General features: G+C 39.5%; 1 protein-coding gene across 3 annotated transcripts in view; it reads right to left on the bottom strand.

Annotated features, from left to right (window-relative positions):
• Positions 1-16205, bottom strand: part of Stk32a (serine/threonine kinase 32A) — a 121854-nt gene that overhangs the window by 41569 nt on the left and 64080 nt on the right. The window lies entirely within an intron of this gene.

Below are 16205 nucleotides of genomic sequence, written 5' to 3'. Positions count from 1 at the left end.
AAACAATATTATACTCAATATACTTCATCACTTAAAAATAGTTTAAATGTTTTGTATTTTCAAAGAATCAATAAATAAACTAGTAGTAGAATTAATATTTCTGCTGCTACAGTCATCTCTCGGTTGAAGTAGTGCAACTGCATCTCCTTCTTGCTTTTCCTCCTAAAATATTGTTTATAACACCCAGAATGGAGTTCTGCATTATACACATCTTCCCTAATAGCTCCCATTTGATGAGTTTCTGCCCACGTAAAGAAACTGCCCCGCCATCATGGTGCGACCCAACATGGCAGGGGCCAGGAACAACGGCACGTGGCCCACTTCCTCCCCCTCCTTTCCCTGCTTCCAGAATAAGACTTCATCTTCCTTCTTTGAGTGTGACAAGCCTTCCCGAATCAGCATGGGTTACCACAACATACTGTCCATGTAAGCTCCACCTCAAGTCCAACCCAATAAAAACCCCACACCCCGCTTGCTCCGCTGAGAGGCTTGTAATTTCTTCCACAGCCCCCTTGTGTTGAACAATAAAGGATTTCCTTACTTTCACCCACTTCTCTTTCCCACCAGAGGAAGGAAACTTACACCACTGGCTCACCCTCCACATGGAATAAGATTTACACAATTGCCCTCAGCCTTCCACGCCCCAGCTCTGCTCTAATTCAGTTCATATTGCCTTTCCCAGGCTCACACCAAGCACGCACCAGCCTCGTGGCCTTCCTACCGTACCTGCACTCTCCTTTCATGGCTGTGTTCCTGATGCCTGGATTCTTGCATGGCTGGCTTATTCACATTCAAATTTCAACTAAAACAACCTCTGCCTCAGTTCACTTCTGACCACAAAATCCTAGTCACTCCCCTACTCAACCCTAAACTCATCACCCTCGTCTTAGTTTTAGCATAACACTTATCACTACAGAGTTTTGTCCTTTGTTTATTACTTTTCTCCCCTCCACTAGACTGAAAGTTCTAGTAGAAAAATATGTTTTTCAGTATTGTGTAATATTACATCTTCTGGGCCTCATAAAAGTGACCAGAACAAAGTGCACATTTAAGTAAATTTCATAAAAATGAATGGATGAATGAATCCTGATCTCTTAGCTTATCAACTTCTAGAATACTATAAACCCTGCAAAACAAAACAACAAACAAAATCAGTAAAGAACCAAACAGAAACAGTCTCTCTGTTAGAGTTTGTGTATAGTTGTCCCCACAAAGCTTCATGCAGTCACTGAGGCAGGCTTCTAGAGTTTGTGATGAATTCATGATCCAATGCTGGGATTACGGGTGTGAGTGCTACATTTGTCCTGGGGATGGATAACCTAAATACAATATATGGATAAAAGAGAAGCAGCTGCTGCAGCCACTGCTGTTTTCTGCATTGAGCTTCTGCCCTCTACTATGTACCACTCTGCCTTGGAGCCAGCTGAGTATGGACTGGAGCCTCCACTAACTGGGAGATAAATAAGCCTTTCTTTCCTTAATTTTGAGTATTGCATATTTTGTCCCAGCAATGAAAGAAAAGTAACTGAGACATCCTCTATACCAGATGCAGTTATTTACTGTTGGCCAACTAAAAGTTTGACCAATTTAGCAAATGTGTGACTACATATTAGAGTAAAAATGATAAAGAAGTTATTTCTGTACAGTTTGAACTTTTAATTTCAGACAGGGGCTGTGAATTGGGGGCATGGCAAAGGCCAATTTTAGGGACATAGTCTGTGGGAACTCTTCATTGCATTTTAGACAAAACACAACAAGCTGTGTGCTGTCGAATCAGCTGATTCCCTCTACTAGAACTATAAATAGCAGGCTGGAAACACAACGCTCCTTGTGGCAGGGTCCAAGGTGGAACTGATATATCTGGCATTCTCACTTGAGTGAGCTTACAAGACATTAGCAGGGCTTAACAGGCTAATTAAAACCCTTCACTGCACCTACCTTGGAATCAACTTGCTAACCCTGAAATCCAAGATGGGGTGTGTGAAAATAACAAACAAAAATATCAGCACATCTAAACCCAATCCAATTTCTTTGTCTCCTATAGCTTCTTGACTGGATCTCAATTTAAGTTCAATTCCAGGTAACATCATATTCTCTTAGACTAGGTCATCCTCAAGTTCTTGAGGATGAACAACTATACATATATTTCTATAACACACTGGTATCACACAAAGTGTGTTGTTCATATAGAGAGATCTTTATCAAGAGAAGAGTAAGGGAAGTGGAAGGTAAAATTATAGGAAAACATAGTTTGGAACAGGAAGCAGAAGTGAAAAGCTTTTGAATTAAATTATTTATGGAACAGGTATCAAGCTCTAATATTGCACCTTATGGTTGTTCTTGTTTTTGTGTCTGTTTTTTTTTTTTTTTTTCAGTACCAGGAATTGAACTCAGGACCTTGAGCTTGCCAGGCAAGCGCTTATTCTACTGAGCTAACTCCCCGGCCCACACCTTATGTTTTTGTTTATAATACCAGATCTGTTCAGTATTTGCTGTGTTTATTGAGCAAGTAATGTAAACTCTATAGCTACTCCTCCTTCTTCATCTGCAGAATGGGTGTGATATTCATACATAGATTCCTGATGGGAACTAAGATATATATTATCTGTCAAGTGCGTGCCACTTATCCTCTCTTACCAAGTGGCTGCTTTTGCTCAACTCCTGTATGTCTCACAGATTTTTTTCAAGGAAATATGAGGTGACAAAAGCTATCACAAGGTCAGGTAAAGGAATTCTGTGCTTTTACGTGCTGCTGTGAATACTGCCAACAACATACATATGGTGCATATCCGTGTATTCATTTGACTTGCAGCCAGCTTTCCATGGATAGCATTGCTTGGCTTTCCTCATCCCAACCCACAGATCCAATTGCATTACATATTAATAAATAATGCTAATCCTATTCATTATCATGAGGTAGTGAGGGGAGGAGCATCTTTCGATCCACAAGAATGTCATTTGGTACATCTTTATGAAGTTAAGTGATTTTTTCCCCAGACTGTCATTCAAAATACCATTGTGCTCACTAATGCCGTCAGTCACTCAGGTGCCTTCTCCAATATGGCTTGCAGTTTCTTCTCAAGTGTTTTAATAGTTTAGCTATTACACACCCACTCAGGAAAACAAAAGCCAGTGTCTCTGTGCCAGTGTCTCACGCAGCTCCAATCCCCCCACAACCTATGCAAGTTGTCAAAATATTAATTCAACTAAGACACGGCTCTGTGGAAGGAGATAGGGTCATCAGGAACAGATACCGGAAGATCATCCGATGAAAAAAGATTCAACTTCTTCAGCAGAGACCAGATGGGGGCGTTACAAAGAAACATTAAGTCAGGGTAAGAGAAGGAGTGCCTTAGTAGTTCTAGATTTTCAAAATGAACATGCACTATGTTAAAATCTTACAATGTGACACAGATGAGGTCACAGTGTCACAGGAGATTAGCACATGAGGGCAACACAGGCAAGTAAGGAGGGCACCAGCGAGACCAGCCTGATCAGCTCACCTTCTTGAGGCCTTAAATGCTGACCCTCTATGCTTCAACCAAGCCTTGTCCTAAAGAAGCCTCCCAGAAGGTCAGGCCTTGTCATTAATTTATCACTTGGATAAACCAGGAAAGGAAAGCCAATTATAAATAAAGAAACAGCTGCCTTCCCCCTTAATCACACGGCCCACAAATATCAGAGGGGAGGATTCATTTCCATGTTCTTTCCACAGTTACTCATTTGGCTGTTTTATCTCCCAACCCATAGTGTCTGCCTCTATGGGTTGGGAGGGGCTCTGTATTCAAGTGGAAAAAGGACCAAGATTGATTAGCAACTCTGATATGGACCCAGAAAGGGACACTTGGAGGAGAATCAATAGCAAGTTCTTTTTTCTTTTTTTAAGCTTTATTTATTTATTTTTGCAGTACCGGGGATTGAACTCAGGACCTAGCACTTGCCAGGTAAATGCTTATTCTACTGAGCTATCTCCCCGGCCCATAACAGTAAGTTCTGAGAATGCTGTACTTCCTATGAGCAGTTAGAATGGTTACAGCTACCACTTATTGTCCACACATCAGAAGTCACTTGATAGGTCACACTTTATTCCTCACAATAACTGTCTAGCAAAAAGGTTACACCCATTTTTGAAGATGAAGAAAAAGTGGTTCAGATAATTTCATTTACTTGACCAAGATTACAAGACATTAAGCTGATAGAGCTGGTATTACAATCAAAGATTGTAAGGTGTAATTTTAGTTTATATTTCAAAAGTTTCTCTACTGCACTAAGGAGAGAAAAGAATGCCCTTATGTACTGTACTCAGAGGTCTGATGTGTGGTCTTCACATATGCAAACTGCTCTGCAGAAAGTGTAATATTTTTCACAGATCCCTATTGTACACTTGAAAATCACATGCATTTTGTATGCTATCACACCTTGAGAAGCTTTGAATGCAATTTGATGGTATTTCTCGCTCTTACGTGAGGATTTGGTTTCCGGGAAGGAGCTGCTGAGGGCAGGTGGCATCATCAAGATGCAGCACTCAGTGGGAGGACAAGAGATTTCCTAGGGTGGCATCTTTTCTTACCATGTGCTTTCCTCTTGTTGGGGTTGCTGGCACTGCATTGCCATCTGCCATTATATACTAAGGGTCCCCTCACCATACCAAGGGCTGAGTTTGAATTTCTGCTTCTGCAAGGCTAAACTAAAGGCACTTCTTTTCTTTATAAAATAATCTAGCTGCAAGTATTTCATTATAGCAGTGAAATATAGATTAATACACACAATCTCTCATTACAAAATAAAATTTTATATTTCTTACCGTGGAGAAAAGACTTTTGGTCTATGAAGATGAGTTCTGTTCTTCTTGGTGTTACAGACACCCCAGAGCACAGAAAAGTGTGTTTGTGTACCACAGTCCCAGTAACTTAATTTAAAAAGAAATCTAGCAGTCTTTGGAAGCAGAATATGTACATGGGAAAGCTTCTGCCTCATGGTTTAATATTAACCAGTGCATGCTCATTACCATTATTTCCAGTGATGCAGAGTTACACAGATGGGAACCGAGGTCACACTTAATGCACTTTATGACTTAGAAAGCAAAACACAAAGCATTAGAAGCCTCTGCCCAATCACACTGTTGCTGAGACCATACTGAATGCATGCACTTTGGGGCTTTATTTCAACCCTCAGAGGGTTAAAGTAAAGAAATGTATGAGCTAGAGCAAAGGAAAACATCTATGAATTAGAAGGAAGCAAAAAAAAAAAAAAAAAAAAAAAGAATGAGACCAATTGTGGAGTTTTGGTAATAACAGATAAACTGTTACAATAATATTTTTTTAATGAGGCAATAAAGAGGCGTATTCAATTAGAACTTAAAACTAAACTCCATTTCAACTTCAGGGGTGAACATACTCCCTTAGGCAGTAAAAACAGATAAACTTGCCACTTGACAATGAGGTAAATTAACTCTCAGAAGCACCAACAAACGTTAAAAAATCAGGAAACAGCATTGGAAGCATTTGCGAGCAGACTGAGAGCTCAGGTTTTGGAAGCCCCAGAGATGGCAACACTGACACAGCGGGCTCCGTGCCCAGCAAACAGTGGTGGAATGTAACTAGCTGCTCCACAGCCTAGGATGAGTGCCTTAGGCATCCTGTAAAGCATACAGGCTTATAGTAAAGTGCCTGTATTGGTTATGTGTCTGTGTCAGTAATCAGGCTAAGTATTTCATATGTTAAAAAAAAAAACCTACTTGGGAAAGCTATTATTATCATTTTGATGTTACAGATAATGATACTGAGCTCAAGAGAGATTTGGAAGCTTTCTAAGTCACACAGCCATCGCCAAGTGGACTCAGGACTGGGACACAGGTTATGTACATCCCTGCTCTAAAGCTATGAAGGAGGCAGAACTGAAGCTGTAGGTAGGTAAGGGATGTAGCCGAAAGTCTAAAGGTCAGTCAAGGAAAAAGATCAGAGGGGACATCCAATGTCTATAGCAATACTGTAGGAAAAAAATAGAAGTTGGGCATAGGACAGTGAAAAAAATTAAATCTAGAAAATAAGCAATCTAGGAGACACTACAGTACGAGGGCTCCACGGACAATGTGGTATTATAAATTGCTTAAATGAAAACTGCTGCTGTGTGGGGATAACCATTCAGGGCTTGTGCTGTTCAGTGCATTGGTTATGAATAGGTTTTGCCATAAGTAGCAAAACATGTGACTCTGATTGCTTAAGCAGAGGGCTTGAGGGTGCACACAGCCGCCCGCTGGGAGCTGCCGTGGTGCAGACTGAACTTTGTGTTCTTCTGTTGAACCCCAACATTTGAAAGCCGCCTATGATGATGATCAAGAGGAAAAGAAACAGCACTGTGTAAACCACGAAACTGACCTACTTCAGCAGCCTAGCAGGAATGAGTGCTCTGGCTTGCTCTCATCCTCCTACCTCCCGGATTAAAACAATGAAAGAGCAGCCTCACGGCAATGCTGTTGTGTCTACTTGATAGAGTCATGGCAGTTTAATTAAATGACAGCTGTAAATCTTAATACGGTAGGTGGCACATGCTGATTATTGAAACAATTGGCAGAAAATATTGAACAAATAATGGGCAAGTGTCCCATGCAGGGAGAGCTAGACAGACAGAGGATGAGGGTAAACTACGTGTGCCAAACGAATACAAAGTTCCACCTGTCACTGAACCATCGTGACATAATAATGATGCTGCTTCACTTACTACCTGTGAACCAAGCTAAACCCAATCATATGCTTCATTCCCTCTTGTTCTCTCATGATCTTACTTCAGTGTCCATAACAGTTCTACTGGAGCCCAGCCAAGCTGATTTGATTTCTACCGGAGCCCAGCCAAACTGATTTATTTACATTATTATCTCTGGCTGCTTCCAATCTACTATAACACAGTTGATGGGTGGCGGCAGAGACTGTGAGGTTTACAAAATTTAAAACATTGGCTTTCTAGTGTGTCACAGGAACAGGGTGCCTGTCTCTTATCTGCAGTGCACCAGGGAGGGCTTCTCATCTCAGTGGTTTTTTCTTGCCTCGGTGTCCATAGGAGCCAGCGGACGCCACTCCTACCGTGCCTATCCTTATGTACCACCCATGGGGAATGCTATGATCAACATCAAATGGATAGCAAAGCCAACAGACCCCCTTCATGCTGGCGCCACACTGTCCTTAAGTCACAAATAGGAAACATGGTACAACGATGCGGCCTGGGCTTGTGTCTTGTGGCTTCTTGCACCGTGCTGCCTCCCTTTTACCTGCCCAAACCATGATACCCTTCATTCTGCTCTGAGACAACAACTTTCACTTCTGAGCTATCTGTTTCCTTCTAGCCTCAGATGAAATACCAGGGACTTGCCTGCATTAGCTTGGAGCAGAATGCTTCACTGCCTCTACTCCAAAACCTGTGCTTAGATCCTTATTTACTTTGTAAATCATGAAACACAGTCTGCTACAAACATAGCTACTTATGTCTTTGGTTCCTTGTCTTATTCTTCACCTGAAGCATAAGCTCTGAGAGAACAGAAAGCATGCTCTTGTTTTTCAAAGCTGTATTCAGAACTACACTCTTGGAACACACATAGGTGATAAGATCTACATGTAACATGACTAAGCCTAAAAGATTGAAGTTCGTGGTTTATACTCATACATACACCTTGCAATTAAAGTTTAATTTGAAGCAAGTCACAGGATGCATATTAAGGCAACTCTTAACTTCAAACTCTCTTATTAAAAGTTCAAGCCAACCTAGTTACATGTTAACTTGTAAACAGGTAGTTCTTTGCCTTTCAGCTTTCCCAAGTGTGTGGTCTTGTGTGAGAAGCAGTTTCAAAGGCCTTTTCTTTTCTTTTCTTTTCTTTCTTTTTTGGTTCCAGGGATCAAACTCAGGAACTTGGACTTGCCAGGCAGGTGCTTTCAAACCCCTTTTGAAATTACCTGGTGCATAACACCAAGAAGGCAGAGTCTCCTGTTTTCACAATGTGTAACTCATGCTCATTCATTATTCGGTAGCTTGGGAGCAGGTGCTGAATAGAACACATCAATTTAATACCCTCATTACTGCATTGCCGTTTTGTTTCTGAGACTTAAGTGCCCCTACTGATATGGGCATTAGGAAATGAACATTTGCAATGGCTTAAACTCTAGTGAAGAGAAGATTTGATCAAATAAAACAGAAAGGCATTCTCTTAACCACTCTGCAGAAGATGATACCCCCAAATCAAAAGTCTGTCATCCCACTGGAATCAACAAATATCATCCATACGCTGAAAGAAAGAAAACTGCCATCCAGTTTAATTTTCTCATACCAAATATGTTGCTTTGGAAAAATTGAAAATATTTCATTTCCTTTACAGATTGTATAAGTAAAAGCAAAACAAAGCACCTACAACCGGAGAAACCATACAGACAGCTACCAATATTTGACATGTCTTACAGAACTGAAACGCAAAAGCTAACACACATGGTCTCTGGGCAACCCCAGATAGGATACCATCTATTACAGCTCAACTTTATTTACCAAATATTCTCATTGGTTAGTTCAATTTTACAAACAGTTTTAACATACTTTATCATCATGTCTCCTGTCCTACAATATATTGAAAGCACCATGTCACAGTGAAGACAGAAGTCACTCTCAGAAGCACCTAGTAGAGAAATGAAAATCAAAATCCTAGCTGCAAAGAAAAGTATCAAAATGTACTGTGTCAGTTTGTTCACACTTTTGTACTAGATTATCCCATAAAGACAGGAACGTAGAACACATTCCAGTTAAATATATGTATCTAAAATAAAGTTTGTTGCAATTTGGTAACCTACACTAAATAGCTCATCTCATCTTGAGAGTGCCTGCTATGTTTTCCTAAGAGTAGAACTGAGGAATCCAACATTTAGAGCAGGACCTTACATTTGAATTTGCCCTTCGCATTCCCCATATAGTAACTATATGTTGGCAAATTGCTTAATTTCATATTATGTCAAATACGCAGTGTGTGCAATATGCCTATTAGACACTGCCTAGGTCTTGGTTCATGTACAATAAATGATTATTCTCATTGAGAAGTCATTTGGAAAATAACCTGTACTGTCTAACATAAAAGGTTACAAAACATTGATGAGCTGAAAGAGGTGCTGACTTCAGAAATGAGGAAATCATGTCACCCGGTAAGTCCCTCTCAAAGGCCTCAGCAAGCTGGGGTGTCACTGGGTTGCTAAATTCATTCACTGTGAGTTCATCTGGCACTCAGTGGCCACAGACTAAAATGATTAGCTGCAGAAACTTATTTGTCCTACAAATTCTCATCTCAAAAAATAAAGGGTGGTTGCTAATATGCTACAGAGTCAGAACAAAAGTGAAATGCTAGCCCAGGTCTCTGCCAGTAATGAGCTAAAGACCTTGGTCTAAACGCACATTAGTTTTGTTTGCAACTGAATTGCACACAAGGCCTTGCCTGGCAAATGTGCTAATAGCCATTTATCACGGCTTGGTATCAAGTGGCTGTTAGATAGCTCATTTCAATCCCACAGCCTTCCAGGAAGTGAACAAAGGTGTGCTACAGCACAGAGAAAAGACCAGGACACACTTTAAAGAACACCAGGCCATGGCTGAGAAGACACCATCTGGGAATATTAGGTATTCATTTCCAGTCACATGGACGGATCTCCTCCTCTTCTTGAAGGCAGCATTACAGTTATTAAAGTTGAGATCACAGAGGAAACTGGTGCTGAAATGTGGCTATTTAGGCCTTTTCCCTGAGCACTTCTGGATTTTAAGGCATAGACAAAGAAGAATTACTGATGGATTCCCCTTTTAAAATGTGGCATAGTACAATTTCTGTAGTGGAAGCACAGCACACAGATTTTGTGGTGACTGGCACAAGCTCCTCCTTTTATTGCTTGAGCTCCTGCATAATCTATAGCCCATTCCTATGGACTGGTCTATTACTTGCTTCTAACCAATGTTTCATGGCCACTGAGTGCAAGATGAGCTCATAGTGAATGAATTTAGCAACACAGTGACACCCCAGCTTGCTGAGGCCTTTGAGAGGGACAGACTGGTGACATGACTTTCTAATTTCTGAAGGCAGCACCTCTTTCAGCTCATCAATGTTCTATAACCTTGTAATCTGTGTTAGACAGTACAAGTTATTTCCAAATGACTACTTAATGAGAGTAATCATTTATTGCATAGGTACCAAGACTTAGCAGTTCCGATGAAATTCACTCCTTTCACTGCATTGTGTTATCCACGTTATGTGTCATTATTCAAGGACGTATACTCCATATTTCTATTCAACTCACTCTAGAGTCTTGTTCTCCTTGCTAACTTTGACACATCAGTGCCACTGTCCTACAGCTACAAAATGATGAACTTTGCCAACTTCCAGCCTGACTTGGTCCTTTCCAGAGAGCCCAGTTCTGCCTTCTCCTTGACAGCAAACAGTAGCCTCGCAGAAAGACCTGTTAACCCATGCCTGGACTCCTGACCCAAAGAAACTGACCCATTAATCAATGTGAGATAAGTCACTAAGTCTCTGGTAATTTATTACACAGAATAAAAAGCTAAGAGCATAGAGAACACGCCACACAGAGCCTATGTGCTGCGGGCACCCAATAAGAATGCATGGAAAATATGAAAATTGTGCTTCCATCACCCACAGCAAACTTTAACATCTCTGCTCATCTGATGATCACATTACCATGCTGATCTCAATCATCTGTTCCATCATTGAATTACCCAGCAACCATCTTTTCTATATTCTGCGCTAAATGCTGGGCTTAAAACATGAGTGAAATACAGTTTTCACCCATGAAGACGTGCATTTCAGAAAAGGAGAGAGCACTTAATAAGTAATATGTAATGTACAGGCCACAAGGAGAAGAGTAACCATAAGCCTTGTGAAGATGTAACTGAGTGTGTGTGTGTGTGTGTGTGTGTGTGTGTGTGTGTACACGCATAGGTCAGGACACATCAGAGCTTATATTCATTATATAATATTCCACAAAACTCAAAAACCTTCCTCATATTAGGTGAGAATATTTGATTATTTTTCATGTTGTGTATGACATGTCTAAATCTCAATGGCAGACATCATCTCTCTTGCTTACTTTTGGAACTCTAATAGTGAGAATAGTGTGTGGCAAACGGGTGCTCATAAACACTTTTTGCATGAGCACCGCAGTTAGAAGAAGCATTGCTCCTAAGCCTTTCACTCAGAACGATTCTGATTTCTAGCAGCATGATAGGAATTTCTCACAAGAATCCACTACAGTCTGAAAGGCAATGTGGGAGGATTAATTCCTTTCTGAACTTTACAGCTAGGTATGATGAATTTTGGTATTGTCCTGGCTTCTCTGATTAATGCCAAGTAGACAAAGGTGATAAAGACACAATCCTGTGGGATTTTTTTCTTCATGACAGTCAAAAATATTTTTCATTCATTCCACCTTTAACCTTTCTATTATCAATGGGAGATACTTTTTCAATCCTCTGCTGTGCTTCAATTATTTATATGAGGATCTAAGTAGACTTTTATCTCCTAGGAATTTCATGGAAATTTAGAGAACAACCAGTTGTAACTTCATTAGAGTGTGGCAATTCTAGGAAAGAGGAGAAAACGATCAACCACGCATGCAGACAGTATTGATCCAAGATGACTCACCGTTAACTCTCCTATGCAATTCATCTCATTAACTTAAATCCATAACTGAGTCTTCTTTAATGTCTGACAAGGGGACAAATACAAATTTATTTTGGAACTATAATAATTAGCTTCCATCAAATTATTCATTGGAGAGACTATGACAATACAGTCAAACAATTCTATCCTCATAGGAATGAGTTTTCAATAAAAGTATGTAATTGGGGCCAGGGAGATGGCTCAGTAGAATAAGCGCTTCACTGGCAAGTGCAAGGGTCCAAGTTCAATCCCCAGTTCCAAAAAAAACCCAGTAAGTAATCACTTCATTTGTTGAGGTAAGGTAAGTTAAAAGGGAATATTACACTAGAAACTGGGCATATTTTGGAAGCTAAACCAATTTTCAAGCTATGCTCACAAAAAAAAAAAATATTTGAGCTCTGGACTAACATTTTCTCATTGTATAATTCAAAATTAATGTTTATGATTTAACTGTATCTTTAGACACTATATAAAAGATTTAGAAGTGAAAAGAAATTAGTTGACTTTCTATACATTGGGAGACTACAAAAGTTCCAGCCTGTACATTTATAAATTCTACAAATAAAGTCTCACTTGGAACTTACAGTACCTACAGGCATTGGGGCACTAAAAAATAAGTTTGACATTGCTGTCAGAAAGCCAAGATGAGAAAAAAATTGAAATGGCCTAATCCACATTACCACAGGAGCACAAATGAGTAATTTTATTCATTTAGCTCCCCTTACAAGGACTAGATTCTCTTTCACACTTCAGCGATGCAAATCCATTGTCAGCCTTTTGAGTCTCATGAAACTTTTATTGCCTAAAATATTCTTTTCCTCTTAAGTACTTCAGTCTTCCCCATACAGTTTGACTTCTAGTTTTAGGCTGCTCTGTCACCTGTTGGTCCCATAGCCAGCTGGGCTGCGGGTACCTGAGAGCAGATGGCCATGTGTCCTGTGCTGCCCCTTCTCCATCAGTAGCGCCCATAGCAGCTAAGAGACCCGCATCTCCTCAGTGTGAGGCCCCACCTACTTACTGCCTGCAATTTTGTGTAAGCTACTTGATTGTTCTGAACCAGAAGAAATCATTGACTGTAAAATGGGGACAACCACACCATCAACCCCCTGGAGTGGGAAAAAATTGAATGAAGTATTCTCCAGTGCCTAGTGGAGGAGCCTGGTGCCCGGGGAGCCCTCAACACGCAGCAGCCTGTGCAGCTCCCACTCCACATTCCAGATCTTTTATAAGATCCAGAGGCAAAATATAATTCTTAGTTGGCGTTTAAGAGGTTCCATATTTTATATCAACATTTTTATACAGATGATCTGTCTCTCGTCATCTGGGGATCTTCTGTGCTTCATCCATTCTCTTTTTTCATTTGCAAGTTTAATATCTTGGAACTCAGGGTCTGATTTATAATCTAATCTTCTAAATAACTGAAACACGTTTCGTTATCTTACAGCCAGTCAAACAGAGCACTAATTTTGTTGATTCTTTGAAAGTAAGATTTTTTTCCTTGAGGAGTTTTCATTACATATCATAAGAGACCCTGGAAAATAGCACAATAAATAAATACTTATATATTTATTCAAATACATATACATATATGCATATATAAATAAATATTTTTGGCAAATCAATAAAGAGATTTTGTAAAGACAAGTGTAGTCCTCAAGTAGGTAGCTCTTCTGCATTGTTCTTCCAGCTTTAACTCTCCTCCAAAAGCCTTAGCCTAAGAATTTCACTATTATTATCATCACTTGAATTTCTTAGACAAAGAGATACTGCTTATTTTACTATGAGCATTTCTGTGAGTCACTTGCAAACATTTTAAATTTACATCACATTAAACTGATGTCTAGTTCTTTATATTAGTCTGTGTTAGACTGCATGATGATTTATATTCATTACAGAGAGAAGATATAATCACTAATGTCTCTTAGCTGTTTATTTCTTTTCCCATCCCCGTCTTCCCTGTTCCCCGCATCTCAGAAGCCTACCTCATTTTTCAAAGTTCTATCTTTCTGTTTCATGTTGTCTGTCTTTTCTTTTGCTCTTTAGAGTATTTATGCTTTGAATTCATCATATTAGAGAAGTTATGAGATATATCAACTCATGATGGCTAGTCTTTTGAGGGTAAAAAATCCTGATTATTAGAGCTCTCTTGGGATTAAAATGTCTATGGTGATGAAAATCCTTAACAATGTGGATGTATGTTCCAAATTACCTAGAGCACTCATGAGTTTTGACTGTCTTTCTACAATTATTATTAGCACCTCCTTCTTTAATATTCACAAGTGTCCTGATGTGAATGGTACATCATACAATACCCAACATAAATACTTCAGTAGGTCAGAATCTTTGACTTAGTCTTTATTATTTGGAGGCTAGGCTTCTAGTCCATCAGCCATTCATGTGGCTCTAGCCAGCTGTCCATCTTTTATATTTTTCTATATACTATTAATGTAAAGAAAAATAAACACACCTGGCCCTAATTCTTGGAGATTATAATTTATTAGAGGAGATCAATAAAGTAATTATACCACAGGAATACTAAAACTCCTTAGGTGAGACACAACACGTTAGCATAGCTTATAAAATATGACCTATGGTAGGGCAGCACCTATAGGCAACAGAAACACACCTGCTGTCATTTTTTTGGCAACAGGATGTCACTTCAATTGGACATGGCATTCTATTTGGTGTTGCTATGGCAAGAAAGCATTTTAGGGGACGGGGATATAGCTCAGTGGCAGGGCACCTGCCTGGCAAGTGCAAGGTCCTGAGTTTGATTCTTGGTTCAAAAAAATAGAAAGAAATAAAAAAAAATAGAGTGGCCTCTGAAAATGGACACTAAGTGATAATATGGAACAGGAAGCTGATCCTTGATTTCTGAGTTAAGTGCCAAAAGTTGATCTGAGTAATAAAGAGAAAGAGGACAGAAAAATAGTAGTTGGTACAATGAGCTCCTGGAGGGCAAAGAGTATATCAATGGTCCCCCCCTGAATTCCTTTTGACATACAATTTTAAGCACAAGGCAAAAATATTCAGGGCATCTTGACCTTGCAATGGCAGAGAGAAGAAAAAGCCAGAAGGCATGCTTTCCATGTGGATCAGGGAGAGTTAGAAAGGTTCTCCTTCTCTTTTCTTATGTTTGTGACGTCAGCCACCGAAACAGGCTTGGCTTGGTAATTTGGAAAAGGATGAATAAATGTGAAGGTTTTGAGAAGGTTTCCATGGACTACAGATATGAGGAGTTTCTTCTTAGAAAGAACTGTGGAACATGTGGAAGCCAGTATGGACTAGAGTGTGCTTGAAAACAGGATTTCTAGTTATTGACAGAACACCAGGTGTGTAAATCGGCCTCTGAGATCTTGGATGATTAACTGGCCTGCTTTTCCTTTAACTGTTGCCTGAAGAGAACATTTTTGATACAGACTCTTCCAAAGATGGAAAACTAAATAACTACTTACGTTTACAGAGGACAGGCCAAGGGCAAAAAAAAAAAAAGTAAGAAAAGAAAAAAAATGATTCTTATTCCCTCACACCTGCATAATCTATACATTGTTAAACTATATTTTCATCCATGGGCTCTGAACAAATACAGGTAAATTACAGATAAACTTCAATTGGTAGTAGTCTAATATTTTACCTAGCCAAATATGTATTAAATGAGATATAATTGTGTATAAAAACCCAGTATATTCTTCCAAAGATTAAATGACAGTGGCTGAGTTCCATGTGGTTTTTTATTTAATAAGATACATTAATGCATATATTTCACATGTGTAATCAATGTGCATTGGTATCATAGAGCTCTGAGTTGAGGGGTAGAGAGGACTAGATTTTAATCCTGGCCAGCCATGTATTAGCTTTGTCTTTGGCAAATCTTTGAGCCACACTTTCTTCATCTGTGTAACAGGAAGGCTACAATGAAATGTGGAATCGCTGATGAGGTTTGAGGACTTAATACATCACAAACTAGCTGTCAGTACATGGCACATAACTCGCAGTAAACAAGAGGTGCTTTTATGGTAATTAAATGCTTATTTAATAACCTGAGTGATAGTTTGATCTCTTCAGACCACAGTTTTCTCATATTTAACATGAGATTTAACTATACCTTTTCTACCACTGATTGTGGGTTATTTTAATATTTTTTAGGTATTTTCCATTTACTTTTAATTTTTTGGTACTGAGGATCACACTCAGGACTTTGCGCTTACCGGGCAGGTGTGTATGCTGCTGGGCTATCTCTCCAGCCCAACCATGATTATTTTAGAAATGACCTACTATATATGCAATCATCATCAAAAGTCCTAATTTCTTTCTTGCTAGCACCCATTCAGGTATATATCCTTTCACATTATTTACGTGTCTTCTTTCCACAAATACTCTAAGTGCAGGATAAATACTTTTTTTTTTTTTTTTTTGTAGAACTGGGAATTGAACTCAGGTTCTTGCACTTGCCAGGGAAGTGCTTATTCCACTGAGCCATCTCTCCAGCGAGAAATGCTTTTTTCCTGCTTCATCAAGG

This window comes from Octodon degus, unplaced genomic scaffold (assembly GCF_000260255.1).
Source record: "Octodon degus isolate 3935 unplaced genomic scaffold, OctDeg1.0 scaffold00040, whole genome shotgun sequence".
In the NCBI taxonomy this organism is placed as follows: Eukaryota; Metazoa; Chordata; class Mammalia; order Rodentia; family Octodontidae; genus Octodon; species Octodon degus.
Note: the sequence above shows the minus strand (reverse complement) of the source record. Positions and strands in the feature narration are given on the sequence as shown.